This window comes from Ursus americanus, unplaced genomic scaffold (genome assembly GCF_024610735.1).
Source record: "Ursus americanus isolate L20-20 unplaced genomic scaffold, mUrsAme1.1.p SCAF_65, whole genome shotgun sequence".
In the NCBI taxonomy this organism is placed as follows: domain Eukaryota; kingdom Metazoa; phylum Chordata; class Mammalia; order Carnivora; family Ursidae; genus Ursus; species Ursus americanus.
Window position 1 is genome coordinate 658818 of NW_028273647.1, and position 19959 is coordinate 678776.

A 19959-nucleotide genomic window follows, 5' to 3' on the forward strand; every position below is an offset into this window, starting at 1 on the left:
CAGTCTAACAGGGAGACAGGTACGAGGACCACATACCCACCATGCCACCGAAGAATGTGGTGTAGAAGTATAGCTGTGGGAGTAGTCAAGGAGGGCTTCACAGAGGAGGTGACCTTTGAATGGGGCCTTGAAGAGCGAGTAAGAGTTTGTCAGAAGGAAAGCGGGTAGGGGAAGGACGTTCCAGGCAGCAAGGAGAGTGTGAGCTCCAATGTGGATGTGATCGAGGTGCCAGGAGGAGTCTGGGGCAAAAGGGACACGAGTGTGGGGCAGGGTGGTTAGCAAGAGATCAGGCTGGATGGGTGTGGAAACCAAAATCACAAAATGCCTAGATGCCGGGCAAGGGGCTTGCAGATTTTCCTTTGGGCCAATGACTGTGAACTTGCTCACCAAGGACACAGCTTTGGGTTTTGGGTTATTTTTTTTTTTTTCTAAGATTTATTTATTTATTTGTCGGAGGGAAAGAGAGCACAAGCAGGGGGAGCAGCAGGCAGAGGCAGAGGGAGAGGCAGGCTCCCTGTGGAGCAAGGAGCCTGCTGTGGGACTCGATCCCAGGACTTTGGGATCGTGACCTGAGCCGAAGGCAGACGTTTAGCCGGCTGGGCCACCCAGGCGCCCCTGGGCTCTGGATTCTGACCCACAGGCCACGGTGGGAGTTCCCAGCTGGTTCTGACCAACTCCCGGGGTTGGTGTCCACTGCTGTAGCTGGGGTCATTGCAAATGTGAGAGTGACAGGATCCAGCTAAAGGCTTGGGAGGACAGTGATCTGCCTGAGGCCCCAGGGATAAGGGGCAGAGCCGGCCTCCAACCCAGGTCACTCTGACCCCAAGACCACCCCTGCTGTCTGTCAGCGTGGGCTGGGGCCTCGTGCTCCCTTTGCTCATGTGCTCAGGGGCTTCCAGGGTCTGGCCCTGCTGCGCTCAGGGACACAAAGGTACCAAGTCATGTTTCAGGCGCTTTGTCTCCAGAAGGGAGCATGAAGCTGTCCTCCGAGCTCCCACTCCCAGCCCCTTCCAGGGGCAGCTCCTGACTTCCTTTCCCTCTCCACACAGCATGGGGTGTCCTCGGAGGCTACCCTGAAAGAGCAGACTTTGGCATGAGACAGACCCGAGTTCACGTCCAGGCTGTACCTGGAGGGGACAGGAGGGTCTCAGGCAAGCACGTGCTCCTCCAAGCTTAGCGTCCTCACCTGTAAGCAGGGGTGGAGGGTGGGGAGAGAAAGCATCCCTCAGGGGATGGGGGAAGAGCTTCAGCACAAGGACCTGGGCGCGGGGCCAGGTGCGGAGCCGAGCCTGAGCAAAGCTCACTCCCTTCCCGCTGCCTGCAGGTGCGCCCGGGCTCCACACCTGCCTCACCCTATTTGGAGCAGGATCATGGGGGAGTTTCCACGCGGAAGGGCTGTGTCTGCTGCCAGTTAGGGTGCAAGGGAATTACACGCAGGTTGCAGACGTGTTCTCTGATGACTTCATGAGCGAGGCATGCTTGGGCAGAAAGGTCTCTATTCTCTGAGGCCGGGGACTGTAAAGCTGCAAGACTCTGAGGACTGACCCTGAGCAGTGGTGTTCAGTCCCCTTGGGTGCTGAATACGTTTTGCCAGCAACGCCTTGTGTGGGTGCCCAGTCTATACAACGGATAAAAACTGGGCCGCTCTGCTTGAAGAGGGGGTGTGGAAGGCGGTCCTGGGGAAAGGTCCAGGGTCCCATTTTCCCTGTAGCCCTGGATCCTGGGGAGATGGGGTTGGAGCTGCTCCTGGCTGTGGATCGGGGTAGCTGGGGAGCAGAGCACTGTGGACAGAGTCCAGCAGCCGATATTTACCAGCTGGTATGAAAGGACTTCTGTATCCTCAAAACCGCATGCTGGTGCCAGTGTGGCTGGGCCAGGGAGCTCATGTTTCACAGCAAGAAGCAGTCTCTACAACAACAATGATCATATGTCTTTGTGAAAAATCATAATGATGTCAACCTTTTAATGTCCCCACGGTCTCTTCTCTTAAACTTGAAGGGATGTTTTATTGAAAACCTCTCTTGTCTAGAAGAACTATTCATATGAATCCAGCAATTCCATTAGCTTCCCTTTCTTTTTCCTTTGTTAAATTCAAGTACAATTACATAAATATAGTACCAATATATGATTCTTCTGGTTTTGTAAGTCTTTCTACCTATCTGTTCCTCACCCATCCTTCTGTTTGTGTATTTGCATGTAAGTCCCCCGAAATGATGTTCACCTAATGCCAGTGGTTATTTCTGGCAGGTGGGACTGGGGCTGGGTTCTCAATTCCATCTTGGGGATTTTTGGCATGTTGTGAATTCTTTGTTATGAGCAGGTAGCACTTTTATTTTGTTTTAATGGTTTTTTTTCTTAAAAAGTAAGATGGAAAGAAAGCATTAAGATCATTAACCAGAATTCATTCTGGAAACTGAGTACTGAGTACTAAAGCCAGTGATGACTGCTATTTTTCTTTTTAATTTCTAAAATCAAGGGAAAACTATTTTACTTTTAAAATGAGGGGGAAAGGACATTGTGTAGATCGTGAATCAAAAGCGGCTGGCAATGATCTATTCATCGACAAATATTTATTGAACAACTTAATGCCAGGGTCCCGTGTTTCCCGTTCTCTTATAACTTCAGGTTTTCAGTCCCCGCATTCTGTAAAACCTTTTCTATCACACAGTCCCTGTAATTCTTATAGGCTGCCACTAGGTGGCAGTATGCACACCCGTATTCTGGGTGGCGCTGTGCTGAGCTGCTCAAGTCAGGTAAGATTTCAGTTCAAGACACCTATTACTGCTTTGTAAGTTCTCATTGGCAGAATTATGTCATATATATCGATATGCATATATCGATATATACCTATATAGCTACATCTGTGTCTATATCTATATCTAAAATCTGCAGTATCTATATACAAATACAGATATATTTTAGGATTGGGAACATTACAATTAAGGGTGCTCGACTACTTGTCTTCCTCGAATAAACACTCCAGACACAAGTCAAACAAGAGACTAAAGCAAACAAACACGATACTTCTGCACACGAGACAGGGTGGCCTAGAGGCCAAGCACCCCAGCTTTGGAAGCCAACAGATAGGAGTCCAAATCCTGGATTCATCCATCATTTGCTTCATCACCTTAGTCAAATTACTTGAGATCCTTTGGCCTCAGTGTCCCTGTTTCAGTGCTGGGGATCTAATGGAGTCTGAATCACGGGGTTGTTCTGAGAGTTAAGTGAAATGGGGTAGGGAAAGAAATGAGGATCTAGCTGTTAGTATTCCTGCAGTCATTTCCACCTAGAAAACTCCTACTCATACCTGAAGACCCAGCTCAAAGGTCTCCTCCTCAGTGAAGCCCCTGCTAACTTTCTCGCAGGGAGTGAGACACTCCAGAGGGAGGAGAGTTCCAGGTGGAGCAAACTCTGGGGACCAAGGCCCTGGGGCTCACATTCAGAGACACACTTCCTTGGAAACTTGGATGGAGTCAAAAAAATTCTACAAATAACCGTAACACATTTCATTAAAGAACAACAAAAACATATATAGTAAAACTCTTGCTAAACAAAATTGTTTTATTTTACCTGCTTCTGTTACAACTAGAGTCAAATGATACCTTCTGAGGACAGAACGGTGGGTTACCTTTTTGGGCTTCAGGAGTTCACCTTTGAAAAGGAGTGTAGCCCTAACCTGCCTCCTGGCTTGTGGTGAGGATCAAAGTGACACCATAAAGATGAAAGTTGCCCTGCCTCTGGTTTCATTTCCTACCGCAAGGTTGTCTTTTTTTTTTTTAAAGAACACAAATCAGATATTACTTCCTGCTTGAAACCCTCCCCAGGCTCCCTGCGGCCTAAAGAACAAAGGCCAGGCTCCTAAGGATGCCTGAAGAAGCCCCTGGACGAGTGCATTTTTGCCCCTTCCACTCGGTGTCCTGGGTCTGCTCAGCTGCCCTCGGCTGGTGACTCCCAGATCCCCGGGGTCCTCCTCTTCTGTCTCCAGCCCCGAGACCAGCGCGCAGGCCCCACATCTGTCTACCTCCAGCCGCCTCCCACAGCCTCTTTCAGGCCGTCTTCCAGGTTCCAATCTAAGTACAGCCCAGCTGATGCCACGGAACACACCCCTGAGCCTCACTCTCCTGTGTGCAGAGGGGCCCGGGACACCTAACTCCTCAGGGTGGGCAGGAAGTCTGGCGAAGACACGCGCGAGGACTAGGGCCAGGCCCCGGCCCACTGCGGGGCTCGACTGCGCGGGTTCCGGCCCTGGGGCTGGGCTGCAGGGCGGCGGGCTAGGGCGGCCCTGCAAAGGGGCCGCGTCCGGGCTGTGCGGGGCAGGGCAGCGGGTGGGAGGGCTTCCCCGAGATCGGTCCAACCCCGCCGGCCCAGAGTGCCGCTGGTGGGAGCCCCGGGACCTCAGTTCGGCGGGCCGCCCCTCCCGGCCCCCGCCGAGGCTTCCCCGGACTCGGCCACCACACGCGCGCTCAGTCCCTCGCAGTCCTGAATGCCCGGCGCGACTGTCCGGCGCGGTCTCGGGAGCGTAGCCCTGTGGCTTGCTGGGCATGCGCGGAGCGCCGGGCGCATGCCCGGTCCTGCGGAGGGGGGGAGGGCGGAAGCTCGGCGCGGGGACGCGGCCGGGCGCGCGCCGTGGCGGTGAAGCCCGCCTCAGCCGGTCGCCGCGCATGCGCGACCTGCGCCGACGCAGCACGCCCTGAGGGCGCTATCCCGCCGCCGCCGCCGCCAGCTCGCCGCCGCCTCCGCCGCCAGTCCGCCGCCGCCGCCGCCGCCGCAGGGACCGCTGTGCGCCCGCGGCGTGAGGCGTGGGAGGGAGCACCGCCTGTCGGTTCGCGGCGCCGCCTCGGAGTGGTCTGCCCTCGCCTCCCGGCGCCCCGCGCGGTTCGAGTGAGTGCGGGCCTGGGGAGGGGGCCGGGACGCGGGCGGGCGGGCGGGCCGGCTCCTGGAGCTGGGGGTTGGCAGGGCCTAGCGGGGCCAACCAGCCGGTCCGCGCGGCGGATATGGCGGAGACGGGCCCCTCCCGCGCGGGGCTCGGGAGGCCGAGGATGTGGGGAGGCCGGAGAAGTGGGGAGGACGAGGGAGGGGCCCCGGGAGGACGGCGCTGTGGGGAGGACCGGGGCGCGGGCGGGTCGGGAGATGTGGGGCGGACTGGGGGGTCTCCGGGAGGACGGGGGGGACACGAGAGGCCAGGGAAGGGGGAGGAGGGGGCGGGTTCTGGGAGAACGGCGCTGGGTGGAGGACGGACTTGTGGGGAGGTCGGTGGGCTCTGGCAGGCCTGGGGACGAGGGGAGGCCGGGGGCTCGGGTAAACGGGGAGGTTTGGGGGACATGAGAAGGCCTGGGGGTGTTCGTGAAAGATGGGGAGGTTGGTGGATTCGGGGGTCTCGGAGAGACGGAGGGGCTCGAGGCCGGAGCGCACAGGGAGGCCGGGGGCTTGGGGAGGCCAGCAGGCTTCCTTGGGAGCCGGCCAATTGCCTCAAAAACAAAAGGGGGGAGAGAGGAAGGAGGAGGAAGAGGGAAATCCTTGGGGACCTGGAGGGGGGGCGGGGGAATAGCCCTGACCCTATATGGGGACTCACTGGCCCTCAGGGAAGGGCGGGCTTCGCACCCGGGTCCGCGCGGGCTCCTTCCCCGCAGCTGGCGCGCAACTTGCTGTGGCCCTGTGGTTTTCGGGGCGAAAGCCCTGGAGACCTCGTTGATTCATTGTGCCTCCAAGTTTACCTCTTCCCAACCCAGCCCCCAGCTCTGCTTCTGGCTTAGGTGGAAGAAGGACTTGCTGTTTCTTTCTCTCTCCTTTCCTTTCTTTTCTCAGGAGGAGGAGTGAGTGTGTGTGTGTGTGTGTGTGTGTGTGTGTGTTACTTGGTTTTATTTAATTGGAGGATTTAGCTTAATGCACTAAGGGTAAAAAGAAATTTTTTTTAAGTCATTTCAACAGTGTCTCATTCTTGCATAGTTAGCCTGCAGCTGGGTTTTTGGCAGTGAGACTAAGATAATAGTAATGTAGTAATTGTGGGAACTGGTTGAAATACATTCAAGCTGAAGGCGGTGTAAGGATTTGGGGATCTGTACTTAAGACGACCAACGCTGGGATTCTTAGGTAGAATGTTGGGATTTTCTCTTCTTCAAAAGGAGTAATTCTAAAGTACTAGAAAGCAGGTGTCCTGATACCCAAGCCGGCACTCTTTTCATATTACGCAATGCGTACAATGTCAAGCAAGTGTCATCAGGTCTTGGGTTCCATATCCATTAGTGATAGCCAGACTATTAAAGTTCTGTAAGCCCCTGGTGAACTTTTCATCTTTTGGGGAGAATGAGGATATAGGAGAAATATTTGTTTTCTCAGGTGTGAAAAAAAGTTGTAACTCTTTAAAGGCAAGCAAGGCCCATATGTCCTTGAATTTTAGTTCTCCGGAAGGATAGCAGGTATGTGTAGTAGATACTCAGTAACCAAATAAATGCAAAAAAATAAAAAAAAACCTTTGCTTTTGTGTATACCCTTGTAGCAGGCGTTGTACTGGACTCTGCAGGGTGATAACTGGATGAGAAATGATCCTCTCCAAAGGTCTTTGCAGCCGAGGGAGGGAGACAGAGAAGTCAGTCAGTGATGATGGTACAGTGGGTAAGTCCTGTGATAGAGGTGTGCCCAGGGCATTATGACGGGTACTCATCTTTCTTCAGTCCCCCACATTCTTAACCCTTTTTATACCTATTGTTATTTCCCCTCTACCCCAGACCTATTTTCCCCATACCTTCCAGTAGCCTCTTAGTAATTTTTCTTCATGGTCATACAGACTCATCTCTTCTTCACATTTGATTTCTGGCTTACAGTTTCCTGGAGATCTCCGTTCTCTTCTTTTCTGAGCTGCTTGCTCCTTCGGTCTTTTATTGTGTTGTCCCTGGATGTTCCTTTGTTCTCATCGTTTGGCTTTTGTCCAGAGTTGGATTTTATGTTTGTGGCAACTCTTGTCTTTGTCTTTCTTCACTGACTTCTTCCTTTTGGTGGCGTTAATTACTTTAAAAAGATAGTACAGTGTTTTTGGACAAGTTGAAGACAGCCTTCAGCATGCCCTCCTCTTGAGCAACACTGCTCCGGCTTGGACTTGTTTCCCTCTCTCCTGGTGCACAGCCACCATTCTGGAATCTCCCTTCATCGTCATCCTGGGGATTCCCTTATCCCTTCTAATGGAAGCTCATGCCTTGCTCATTTTTTGTTGATGCTCGTGTTTTGGTGGAAGACTTTCTCCAGGGGCTTTCTGACATAGGATGCTTAGGAGGCAAACCTTTTGGGACCATGCATGATTGAAACTTGATTGATGGTTTCGCTGGGTATAGAGTTCTGTATTGGAATTCATTTTTGTTCATAAATTCAAAGATTGCTCCATTGCCTTCTTGTTTTCATGTTACTGTTTTAGAATTCAGAAGCTATTCTCATTTTTCCTTCGTACTAAACTTTTACCCCCCTCCCATCTTTAGAAGCTTGTAGGAGTTTTACAATTTGTCCAAGTCTTTTGAAATATCGTGATGGTGTACCTTGTGTGGTCGGTTTTCATCCACTGTGCTGCATATTCAGCGGGTCCCTTCATTCTGGTAACTGGGAGTTTTCAGTTCTGGGAATACTCTTTGGCATTACTGTGCTGAGGTTTTCTCTCTTGCTTTTCCTTATTTTGTTTTTCTGGAAGTCTTATTATCCGGAACTTGGCTGTCCTGGGCAAAGGTTGTAATTATCTTAATACCTTTTTCTTCTTCTTCTTCTTCCTTCCTTTGCTCCTCCTTTTCTGCCTTTTTTTTGGGGGGGGGTCTTTTTATTCTCTGTTCAGAGAGGTGACTTCAGTTTGACTTAACCTTTTCTTTAGTTTATTATTTCTGATTTCAGAAAGGTTCTTTAGATTTCCAAGGGCTCTTTTTCTATTTTTCTAGGAGAACATCCTGTTTTTCTTTATTGATTGCAGTGTTGTCTTACCTCTATATTATTGATAGTTTGTATAGTCTCTGTTTCTTTTAGGTTGTTTCCTTCCTTTTCCTGTCTGACGTGGTGGGGCCCTTTGACTTTTACATCAGGGTATTCTGGGTGGGCCATGTGTTGAGGGTCCCCAGGGTTAGTATCTTTAGATCTGTCTTTTGGAGCTGATCAGATTCCCCAGAAATATTCTCCAGTCTCTTTCCGGCACAATTCTGACTTCAGAATCTGGAAGCCAGCGGTGTGCGTGTGTGGTCTGTTGTAGGAGAGCTGGAGAATTCACTGTTCACTGTATATACGGTCATTAAGTCCAGGTCTGTTCAGTGCAGCTGGGCAGGGTGACTTCAGTCCATAGACGCCTCTACTTTTCCGGGGAATGCCCCCTCCCATCTTCTTTCAGAGTGAGGGGGCGTCACGTTGTGCCTGGCGTTGAGGTTCTGGTTTCAGCTTCCATGGCCTTCCCCGGCTCCTCTGTATTTGAGGCTATGCCTTCTTTACCCCCGTTCTGTCTACACTGCTGCTGCCACTTCTGGTCTTCTAGGACACTGCTGTGCAAGTGGAAGTGGTTCCCGTGTGTTCCACTGCTGAATTAGGACCTGGCTTTCTTGGGCCTGCTGCCTCCTTTACTCTACTTCAGTCTGTTATAGTTTCTGTCTCCTCCAGGTTTCTTCTTTTTACTTTTTTGTTTGGGTCTCAATCTTCCATGTTAGAAGATTTCCTCAGTACTTCAAAAATCTTGGCTTTTTTCTCCTTTCAGTTCTCCCTGTGCTGTTTCAAACATTTTTTAAAAAGATTTTATTTATTTACTTATTTGAGGGAGTGAGTGTGTGCACACGGGAGAGAGCAGAGAGCACAAACGGGGAGGGGCAGAGGGAGAGGGAGAAGCAGACTCCCTGTTGAGCAGGGAGCCTGACCTGGGGCTCCATCCCAGGACCCTGGGATCATGACCTGAGCTGAAGGCAGATGCTTAACAGACTGAGCCACCCTGGCACCCCTGTTTAGAACATTTTTAAAAAATATCTCTGTAGTATAGTTTTGATGGAAGGCAGTGGAACAGATGTCTATACTCTGTCATTGTATCGTGCACTTATTAGCCAACCACACCCTGTTAATTTATGATTTTTGATATGTTTGAATAGTTTCCAGTTGCTTCACATGTATTTCTTTTTTTTTTTTTTTTTTAAGATTTTATTTATTTATTTGACAGAGAGAGACAGCCAGTGAGAGAGGAAACACAGGCAGGGGGAGTGGGAGAGGAAAAAGCAGGCTCCCAGCATAGGAGCCTGATGTGGGGCTCGATCCCAGGACTCTGGGATCACGCCCTGAGCCGAGGGCACACGCTTAACGACTGAGCCACCCAGGTGCTCCTTCCTGTGTGTTTCTTAAGTAGAAATAGGTTTGAAGACAGGGACGTGGTGCCCTCTTCTCACCCCTCATCCCAGGCGTTGCCCAGTAGGCTTGCGTGGGAGGTGATGGAACTGGCTGAGGGGTGAGTTCAGTAGAGCTTCAAGAAGTGAAAGGAAGGGGGTTTTAATGCGCATGTTGTCTCTCCTTGTCAGGTTCTCTGAGGACTATGGAAAGAGGAAAGAGAAACCGGGAGCATTTCCTTTAAACCCACGTTTGATTTCTTCACAGAGTTACCGTGGCCTTCAGAACTGTGAGTATAATTCTCTTGCTACATTTGTGTTTTGGTTTTTCCTTTTGTTTTGATTTTTCTTTCATCTGTCTTAAGGTTTCTTTGACATATACTAGAAACAAATAAAAGCTAGTTGATTTTGCAGAGTAGGTGAGGGAAGAAATATCAGTTGTTTAGTGCCTTTTATGTGTGGAGAGAGGCAGGCAGGATGACAGTCCTGTCCCTGATAGTTGTGACAGTAGCAGCATGTGCCCTAGAAGAGTGGCCCAACACCCTCAGCACTGGGCCATCCAGCTCCTAGGTGAGTCTCTGGCAGTAATCCCCTGAATGAGGGTACCCTTTGCCCCTGTTTCACATTTGCATAACTGAAACAGAGGTTAAAGGTTACTAAGTTAGTAAAAAGCAAAGCTGGGATTCAGACTCAGTCTGGCTTTGGAGCCTGTGCTTTTTACTTGTGTTTTATTCTTATGGGCTCTGGATTCAGATGTTGGCTTGGCTGCTTACTTACTAACTTCACTAACTACCGAAACCTAGTTTTCTCTCCATGCGAACTCTTCACTGACTACTTAAACCTAGCCCTTTCCTCTGACAAAGGGTGCTCTCCCAGGGTTGTGGTGAAGATGCCATAAGAAATGTGAAATGTGCTCAGCATTCACAAATGTTAGCAATTGCTATTTGGTGGCAGTTCCCCCACTTTAATGAGAGGAAAACTAAGCCCCAGAGATTGGGTTATTTGTGATTTGTTAATTTGTAACCTTGGCACTTGTGCTGCACTCCACAGTTGGGAGGTTATAGAATTGAGATTCTATTCCAGTTTGTCTTATTTCCAAAGACTGCTCTTTCTGGTAGGCCTAGTGGTAAATCGAGGACAGATCGTTGATAGAAGATTCATCAATCTGTCTTGTGGTATTAGCATTGGTAAGATTTTCGCAATACATTGCTTTGGTGTAAAAGCCCCATAAACTTAGACTTCATGGATTCAGAATTCAGAATCATTTATAATTACGTTGAATTTGACTTTGGCATTGTGTTTGTCTTAGGTGTCCAAGGGGCAGGACCCTGGATTGTTTTTCCATTTCCTTCTGGGGGTCAGTTCACTTTCCTCCTTTGTTCTCTTTTCTCCCCCAAACCCACTTTTGTTTCTGCCAGGATTAGGTATTAGGGAAGGGAAGGAAAATTGTGTCACGAAGTTTCAGTTTCCAAGTAAGGCCTGGAAGTCTTGCTCCTTTTCTCTGATTCCTTCTACCCTTTCTTGGCTATGAGAGGCACCTGTTCTGTGTGCTGTGCCAGGTGTGACTCTGCTGTCTTTTGGAGAAGGCCATGCCCAGCTGTTTACATCCCTTGTCTCCTCCCCAGCCTCCCTGCACATTTCGATGTTTCTTCCTGTAACAGTGGGCTACATTTATTGGGTACAAGTCTGTTTCCGCATCTTTAAGGGCAAAGATTTTGTTATTTCGTTTCTGCATGTTTTCTGCTTGACCCATGGGTAGTTTTCACTAAAGGCTGGATGAAGTAGTGTTTAATGCTTGCCACAAAATAAGTTCTCTTTTCTTAGTGGATCCAAACAAGAGGGAGAATATCAAGTATAACTTTTCATCAGCATTAGCTATTAAAAATCGTTCGTCATGGTAGAGCCCAAGACAGTTTCATATTTAGCAGAAATTACACAAAATTTTTCTTCTTAATGTGATGTGCAGCGGAACGAAGGCCTGACAGGGAACTGAGAGCCCCGTTCTTGGCTCACTGGAACTTTGAGCACCGGGATATAATCTGCTGCTTCTAGTTTGGCGCTCCCCTCCCCTCCACCCTTGTTTGAAAATATGTAAACCCAGGAAAATAACCTTATAACCAGTGTTTCTATAATTGTTTCCCCCAATTCTGGACAACTGGTGAGGCCACACGAGTAAGCCTGGCTTTGTACAGCATCGACTTAATGGTGTTCCTGTGAGATCCGGGGCCCTTGATGTACCTGAGGGCCCTGGTCCACTTGAGCCCCTGCAGGATGGATCAGGTTCTTGGTTCTTGATTTGTTTTGGGGTGTTGCATTCTTAAGGCAGAACTTGGGATGGAGGTGTTTTACAATCAGAATTCTAGGAAAGCAAAGTAACGTTTTGGAGGAGTTGAATTGCTGGGATATGTATGGAGATTATTTTCAGGGTTAATGGGGTGTGGGGAGGCAGTAGACAGAAAGGAAGGTTGCCCGGAGACCCATCTGAAACCCCCCCATTTGATGAATAAAGATAGGTTATTTAGCGTCAGGGCAGCTAAGAACAATTGACATAGATTGAACTGTGAGGTTCTGGGGCTGTTTGTCGAAACAAAGAGTTGCTAGGGTAAGGCGGTGCTGGCTGTCGGCTCCGGAGGGCAGCTGTCCCTCCCTCAGTGTTGAGCCCTGAGATTCGGCTGAGGTTTGAAAGGCTAGTGTGTTGGGAATAGACACTGGTGGTGGGGGTTGGAGGGTGGGGGAGAGTAGAGGACAACCAGGAGGTTATCGGCACGCTGTTCAGGGAACCAGGTGAGCAGCAGCGGAGGCTGGGATTGGAGCAGGAAAACTGGAGGTGGTGAGAAGCAGTTGGGCCTTGGATGTATTTCTAAGGTAGAACCAGTAGGATTTGCTGACAGATTGGATAAGGCATGTGAGGACAAAGGGGAGGAGTTGAGTTGACTAGAAGGCTCTTGGCCTGGGCAACTAGATGGGGGGAAGGCTGTGGGTGGAACTTGGTTTAGAGGGCCAGATGGGGAGCTCACTGTAGGCATTTTAAGTTTGTGATTCTGTTAGGGATCCAAGTAGAGATGTCATGTAGGCAGTTGTAAATAGGCATTTGGAGCTTGGAAGAGAAGTCTGAGCTGGAAGTGGCCATGAAAACGCAGTGACGGTCTGTGGTCACCGAGGGAGTGAGCACAGAGAAGACAAGCAAGCCTGAGCCTCGGGTCACTCTGCCATCGAGTGCTCAAGGACGAGCATGAGCAGTGTTTGGCACAGAGCAGGTGTGAAGAAGACCACAAGCACTGGCACCATGGGAAGAAGGGAAGAAGTGTCCAGGAGGAGGATGTGATCAACTCTCTGAAGTGTCAGGAAAGGTCATGATGAGGACTGAGGTTTGGCCTTCGGGTTTGGCGACTTGGAGGACACTCTGGCAAGTGCTCGGCGCAGTGTGGGGGCGTGGTCAGAATGAAAGCCCGCCTGGACGGTGGTGTGAAGGGGGAGAGGGTAGTGAGACAGATTGCATCTGGGTGACTTAGGTCCAGGGTGTACGGTCATCCTCACACTTACCATCTGGGTGCTGAGCAACGCAGCCGGGTCCCTGAGGTCCGTGGTGGTGTCTTCATGTCACGGGCGGGGAAAGGTCAGGTTCAGAGCTTACAGTAGCTTTCTCAAGAGTACGGAGCCGGCAGGCTGACGCCAGGTCTCAGGCCATGCACGCTGTCCTCAGCTGCCCTGCATCCTGAGGGTGGAGAGACACTGTTGAAGGGGAAAGGGGGTAGCGTGGTTGTAAAATTGTAGGAAAACACTTATGTCCTGCTGGAAGTGCTTCTGTTAGAGATTCTGTTTCTTTTTCTTACTTAGAAATTTCACTTCTATCAGAGGGTGGTACGTGCATGTGTTCAAAAGTAAAACAGTGTTGAATGGTTCATGCAGAACCCAGCGGGCTCCTGTCCTGCCTCCACCATCCGCCTCCCAGAGCTGCCTGGAATCCTGCTTATCTGTTTCTTGTAGCATTTCTGTCCACGGTTCCCAGCAATATCTATGTAGAGGCAGGGCCATCGATGCGTCACTTTTAGAAAAAGTTACATTTTGAACTCCCATCTTCCCCCACATAGTTGTAGCACAATTTTTGTTTAGAGCCATAATTTGGCGAACTGTTTTGACTTTGTTAATGTTGCTCACTATTGAGCTGGTGAATGTAGCATGATTATATTCCCTTTTAGTTCAACTTTTTGTTTTCCTGTTTTCTTGAGCTTAACAGTTGCCACTTTTTTTTTTTTCTGTTTGCTTGATATTCTTAAGAGTTCTCACTCTCCCTGACAGTAAGGCCTCTTAATAAAATTTGCCATCTGCTCATGTGTATTCCTTCTGTCTTCACCCCCAGGGACATCTGTTTTCTTGCATGCTGGACAGGTTACTCTCCCATGGTAGCAGGGTTGAGGTGCGTAGGGCAGATCCTGCAGGAGCAGGCGAGACCAGGTAGAGAATCCTGATGGGGAAGACAGTGATGGGGAGCTCAGAGGGAGGGGGACAGTGTCCTCCTGAGAGAGCAGGTCCGGGCATGGTGAGTGGGGCTCGCGGTAGTTGGGGAAAGGCATTCCAGGTGGAGAAGGTGAGAAAAAGCAGAGCGGGACGAGATCGGTTACTTTTTGTTAACCTACAAAGCCTGTATTGTGGCGCCTCGCTAGGTGGTACATGTTAACTTAGTTACTGACTCTTCCTTTAAGACCTTTAAATAGATTTCCATGGAAAATGTGAAATTCAGATCGTTAAACATCTGTCATAAATTTTTTATTTTTTGAAAGATTTTATTTTTTAAGTAATCTGTACACCCAATGTGGGGCTCAAACTTACAACCCCGAGGTCAAGAGTCGTACACTCTACTGACTGAGCCAGCCAGGGTCCCCCGTCATAAATTTTAATATTTTCTTAAAACCTGAGCATAGAATATATCATGACACTTAAATCCAAGAGATCATCTTAAACTGTTGATTCCATGTATTTGTTCATGGAAAAATCTTTATGGATATCCCGTCACTGAGGCGGCCTAGCCAGTCATCGTGCAGTGGTGCGAGTTGTAGATTGGTGGTTGAGTCTCTTCCTATAGCAGCACACACCGCATTCTAGCTCTCTCAACAGATGGGCCTCGGTTGGGCTCCCAGGGCCTGATCGCTTCCCTGGGAATTAATCTCCGTGGGCCTCTGCCACTCCTCTGGGATCGTGGCCATCCGGTCTGACAGCTTAAGTTGCTAATTGACTTGTGGGGAAGACAGATTAAAAATACATTTATATGTGAGCGTGTGAATTTATTTTATAATTGTATTTATGTAAATAATCTGGACATCTATACGTTTACAGTAAAAGGTGTTAAATGCTTTCCAGAAGAGTGATGAAGTTTTATGAGTGCCCAGCATGAGGGAACAGCTCGTGGTGCCTGGCACACAGTAGCCCCTCAGTGAGAATGAATGCTGAGCTCCAGTCTGTCCCCCGCTTGCCCTGATGCCAGCGATGTTGTGAGACACTGCCTCCTCTGCACGGGCCTCGCCCTCAGCTCGGCTCTGAAGGGCTCCAGCCTCAGCACTGCCAGCTGGTGCCTCTTCATGCCACCCCCCCCCCCCGTTATGCTTTTGTTTCTCCTTTTCTGCTTGGAACATTCATTCTTTTTAAAGGGGAAACTTTGAGGGTTCTGCCCTAGGGCATGGCTGTGTGTGTGTGTGTGTGTCTGCCTGTCTCCCTCTCTCTCATTTGGACCACAGGGCTGGGCTTTGGCATCTTTGTGCATCAGCTCTGCACACACAGGCTTAGCTGGTAACTCATTCAACTTTCTTTATTTGCTTGTCTCACTTCCTTGGTTGTCAGTTCTCGTGGGCCAGGTTCTAACGTTACTGCTTTTTGAATCCATGTGATCTGACATGTTATCAGCACTCAGTGATTGTTGAGTGAAAATAATCCCGAATTGTTGAAATCTGGGGCATTTTTCTAAAGGAGGTGCTGTTTCATGCCGGTGGAGACGGTGGGGAGAGTCTTCCATACTGTAGGAATTCTGGGGGCAAAGGCACTGGGAAATGAACTTGTGTGTGGAGTGTTTAGGCAAACATGGGCTTTCCTGCTGATTATAGTTGGAGGCTGCGTTAAGGTTCGTGGAGAGAGGTGAGTAGGGAAGGCTTGCTCCTCCGCCCACTGTCTCTAAGGGGTGAGGGCGGGGCTCTTGTAAGCCTTTACCCTGCCCCTAAAGATCTGTGCTCCCCAGGTGTGGTTCCAGCCTTTTTGTCTTATCCCTGTCCACCCACTTGACACTGTTCTCTCTTTTCCTGGGAGGCTCACCCACCATTTGGCTTTGCACACCTTGTCTACCTCTGTCCCCCGCTGCCTGGTCACCAGTGCCTTTCCCCTGTACCTGGGGACACCCTGGAAACCACCAAGCCATTCTAGCTTAGATTCCTAGTGTGTGCTCCTTTCCTTGTCAATCCGAATTGTTGGTAAGCGTCAGTGGAATGTGCTTGCGCCCCCAGCATGTGGTAGGTGTGCAGAAGAGGGGAGTTCGTGTTAAGTAGGCCTTTCTGGTGCTGCAAAGAGGCGGGCTGGGCTAGGGGACTGAACACATGGTGCAGGGTGGAGCACCGCAGTAGGGCAGTGCTTGGACAGAGACGGGAGCACAGCCTGGCCAGCGTGTTCTCCGTGAAGGGCTCACCTTTGCTTCTGAGGTCTTAACCGAGAGAGTACAGTGAGCCCCCTTTCAGCCCTAGTTTGGATATTATTAACATCAACTTCCTCATGCACAGAAATAATATGGTGGGTATTATAATTTGTCTCTCAGATTGTTTCACTTTCCTCATTGTGTTTGGAGAAGAAGCCGCTGGTTTCCCCGTGTTCTTTTCATGTGCAGTTTTAGAGCTTTTCGTTTCACGTAGGACCTTTCGTTTCACGTAGCGCGCGCCAGGAAATGTGTGCACCAGCTGATGCTTTATTGCAGGCTTCCGTCCGTCTGTCATGGCCCCCGCCCCCAGTCTCCTGGTTGAGCAGTAATTATATGAACCCGTAGAGTGTGTCGTCCCCCCGATCACCCTCCTCCCGGCACCACTGTCCCCATCTGTCCCGGCGCCCGCTCCTGCTCGCCCTTCTCACCAGCCGGCACACTCTGGGGTCTACTTGTTTGCGCTGTTTGCTGTCCTGCAGTGAAATGCACCGCCCCCCACCAGGCAAGGAACTGCTCATTCCAGATTAATGCTGCACCCCCAGGGCCTCACACTACTAGACTCCTGTAGTGAGCCGATGAGTAGATTGATGGATTTAGTCACCTTGTCTGCTTGCAGAGACAGAGGTTCACATCACTAGAGGCAGATGAGAAGGGTCATGGAGGTTTTTGTGAAAATTAAAAAAACTTCTTTGTAGTGCCTGAATGGTTAGTGACACTGAGTTTTTAAAGCAGATTTCACAAATCTTTCCTTTCAAATTCATCTGTAATTGTTCAAACTATTAGGAATTTATTGTAAATTTAACAGTTTTCTGTATTTCATAACTTTATCTGTTTTCAGTTAAAGAGAAAAATCCATTTTGAAACAATTATCACTGAGTGGTTTTGTTTTGCCTTTGAGTAATATTTGTATAAATGGTAGTGTGATTGACTGTAGCTCCCAGAGCGGAGGTTTATATGCCCGTCTACATTATCTTCTTTACCTTATTCAGATGATACACGTCGGCATTTCTATACCTTTCTCCTGAAAAGTTGTAGAAAATGAGTCCTATTCTAAATGTTGTATAGGAGTTTGATGTTGAAAACCAAGCAGTGGTGGTAAGTTTTTCCTTTGAGCGTGAAGACCAGCGTGCCGTTGGCTTCTTTCCTGTGCTCTGACGCTCCGGTGTGTGTGTCCGTGTCGCCCTCTGCGCACAGTCTGCGGCGGAGTCTTTGGTCAGGGGGCGGTGCCTTCCAGTGACAGCAGCTTCCGGAGCTGACAGGCTTCGGGTTCCCTTCTGTTTCACCTGGGGCCCTGTCACATCTGTGCATCGATTTGGGCGAACTGGCCTGTGAACAATAGTGTGACTTCTGGTCAACCTGTCCAGGTAGCGAGGTCTGTGAGCTCCCTCAGTTGTGTGCGGTACGTCTCAGTTTGGAGGGCTTCGTGCTGTTCCAACGCTGTTGTAAGGGGCAGCGCTTGGCTTATGTGTGGCAGTGGTTCACCTTGTTCGTTTATCTCGTGGCCTTAATATAAATTCACTTATTGGTTCTGGTGGTCTACTGGAGCAAGTAGAAAATCCAAAGAAATCTATGCTCGTGTAATCTGAAAATAACCTTTTCTGTCCAATCTTTATGTCTTTTATTTCTCTGTCTTGCCCTCTCGCCTTGACCGGCACCTTCATTACAGTGTTCTTGTCATGTGCTGGCCTCAGGGAGCAAGTTCTCAGTGTCGAGTAGGGTTTAGTCCTCGTTTTGTCTTTGTTTTGGTAGAGGTCCTCCGCTGAATGTAAAAATTTTCCTTTTAACTCCTGGTTTTCTGAGAGGTGTTGTGTTTTTGTTTTTGTTTTTAAATCGTGAGAGGGTGTTGCATTTTGTCAAGTGCTTTTTCGGTGTGTATTGAATTGCTTGTAGAAATTTTCTGTTTTATAAAATAATGGGTGAATTACGTTTCGATTGTTGAATCAGCCTTGCATTTCTGAGGTAAATCCCACTTGATCATGTTGTATTATCCTTTTATATATTGTTAGATCGATAGGCAATATTTTGTTTAGGAAATCTGTATCTATTTGCGTGGGGGTATCAATCTGTCATTTTTTTTCTTGTGACCTTTTTGTGGTGCTCTCATTTCAAGTACCGCCATTCTCATAGAACAAGCTGGGAGGTGTCCCCTTACGTTTCCGTTTGCATGACCAGTGTATGTAAAGTTAGGGACACTAATCTCTTGTGGCAGTACTGGGAGTCTTAGTCCCATTTGGTGGCGAGGTACTAGTCACAAAGGGCTGTAAAGCAGCAACAGGAATGTGTTATGTCTTGTGGAGTTGTATTCCAGGGATGGGGATGCACACACGCATGTATGCGTGTGCTCATGTAGAAAGCCGTGGAGCTCTGCGCTCGGGATTTGTGCATCTCACACGTTAGGCTCCAGTCCAGACTAGCAGAATTGGACCGTGTGTGCAGCCCCCACGCAGCGATGCAGCTCTGGAGGTCTGGCATTGTGCTCAGTTTGGAAAGGGAAGATCAGACGCATCAACACGGTATCTTAAGCCAGGTTCCTAAAGCCCAGGGAAAAGAGTATATATAAAATCTGAGATACGAGATTTTAAATGCTTAAAAATACCCTAATATTACACGTGTAATAAAGTGGTACAGCGTTAAAGGAATTTGTTAGAAAAAAATGCAGACAAAAACTTATAACAGAAAAGGAAACCATTTCCTAGAACCAGGGAGCAAGGAGAAGAATTGAGGCTTGAATGTTGAGGAAGGGGGCCGAGAGCCGCTGGGCAGGGATTCAGGGGATGAAGGGCGGCTCCTGCAGAGTCGGACTGGAGCAGGTGCCAGAGAGGCCCAGTGCTTCCTTCTGTGTGGCTCTGCTGCTGGGAACATCTGATGAGCTTCCGTCAGTGGCTGATGCTGCAGGTGGAAACATTTCAGACCGGAGCTGTGTTTACACCCCCATCGCTTATACTGTAATGTCTCTGTGCGGTGCTGGGAGAGGTGTCAGGATGTTGACGGAAGAAAGAGCTCTGCAGCAGTCACTTCCACAGGGAGGGTTCCCCTGATTTTCGGACACCTTGCTTTTCAGACTGTAGGTGGTTTCAGTGACCTGCAGATTTTATTTGGATTGCAGCTTGAGACTTTTTCACACAGTCTTGTTTAATGTTATGTAATGAGTTTAGGGGACGTGAATATAAACTTTCCTTATATTTATGTTGGCCAGAAAAATGTTGTATTGAAAGATATACGTAGTCTGTCTTATATTAAAAGCAAACAAACAAAAACCAAGGAAAAAACTTAGGACCTTGTTAAGCAGGATGAGGCCGTATGTTGTATTTCCCCCAAGGTCTGTTTTGTTAACCATTTCAAATTTTTTTAAGAGAAACAAAATACTTCCAGAATATCATATACTAACTTTACTTTTCTACTGTGAAAATCTTACCTATTGTAAAGTTGACAGAATCATTGAGAAGATAATATCAGACTGTCGGGTATTCTGTTTGTTTTAACTTTTATGTAAGATCATGATGGAATGGTGTACTGCTGGTATATTTTCAGTTTAGAAAAATGCATATTGTCTTTTTATAGGGCAAGGTTTAGCGGAAAATTCTTGGAACACTTGTGCTTCATTTGGTCATTGGGTTTAATTACAGATTTCAAACATACCAGATAGTATTATAGTGGGAATGATAGTCTGTTGTTTTCTTTTTTTGACAAGGATTCATAAAGCTTTGAAGTGTGGCAGGAAAGATGCTTTTTAGGGCTATGATGGGACTTTTGAAGTATTAATTAAATGGGGGGGCCTTTTAGGCTTTCCATTTTGAAAACAATCTTAGCATTTCCCTTTCATCGGCCTAGAGAATTCAGGTTATCCCTCCTAAGCACTGCTGCCGCGGATTGGATGCTGACATCGTCTCTAATATATCTTGGTAATAAGCACTCTACCTTCATTATCTCCTCTAGGATGGTGGGTGTTACTGCTTGTGCTCTGCAGAC

The 19959-nt window shown here is 48.7% G+C and overlaps 1 protein-coding gene across 1 annotated transcript in view; it reads left to right on the forward strand.

The window, feature by feature from the left end:
* The first annotated feature begins 4728 nt into the window (after positions 1-4728).
* The window catches only part of LOC148106767 (focal adhesion kinase 1-like), a 49755-nt gene continuing 34524 nt past the window's right edge, over positions 4729-19959 (forward strand). The window contains exons 1-2 of the mRNA XM_087860465.1: positions 4729-4881; positions 9510-9607. The gene's annotated coding sequence lies outside the window, so the exon portion shown is untranslated. The remainder of the gene's footprint in view (positions 4882-9509; positions 9608-19959) is intronic.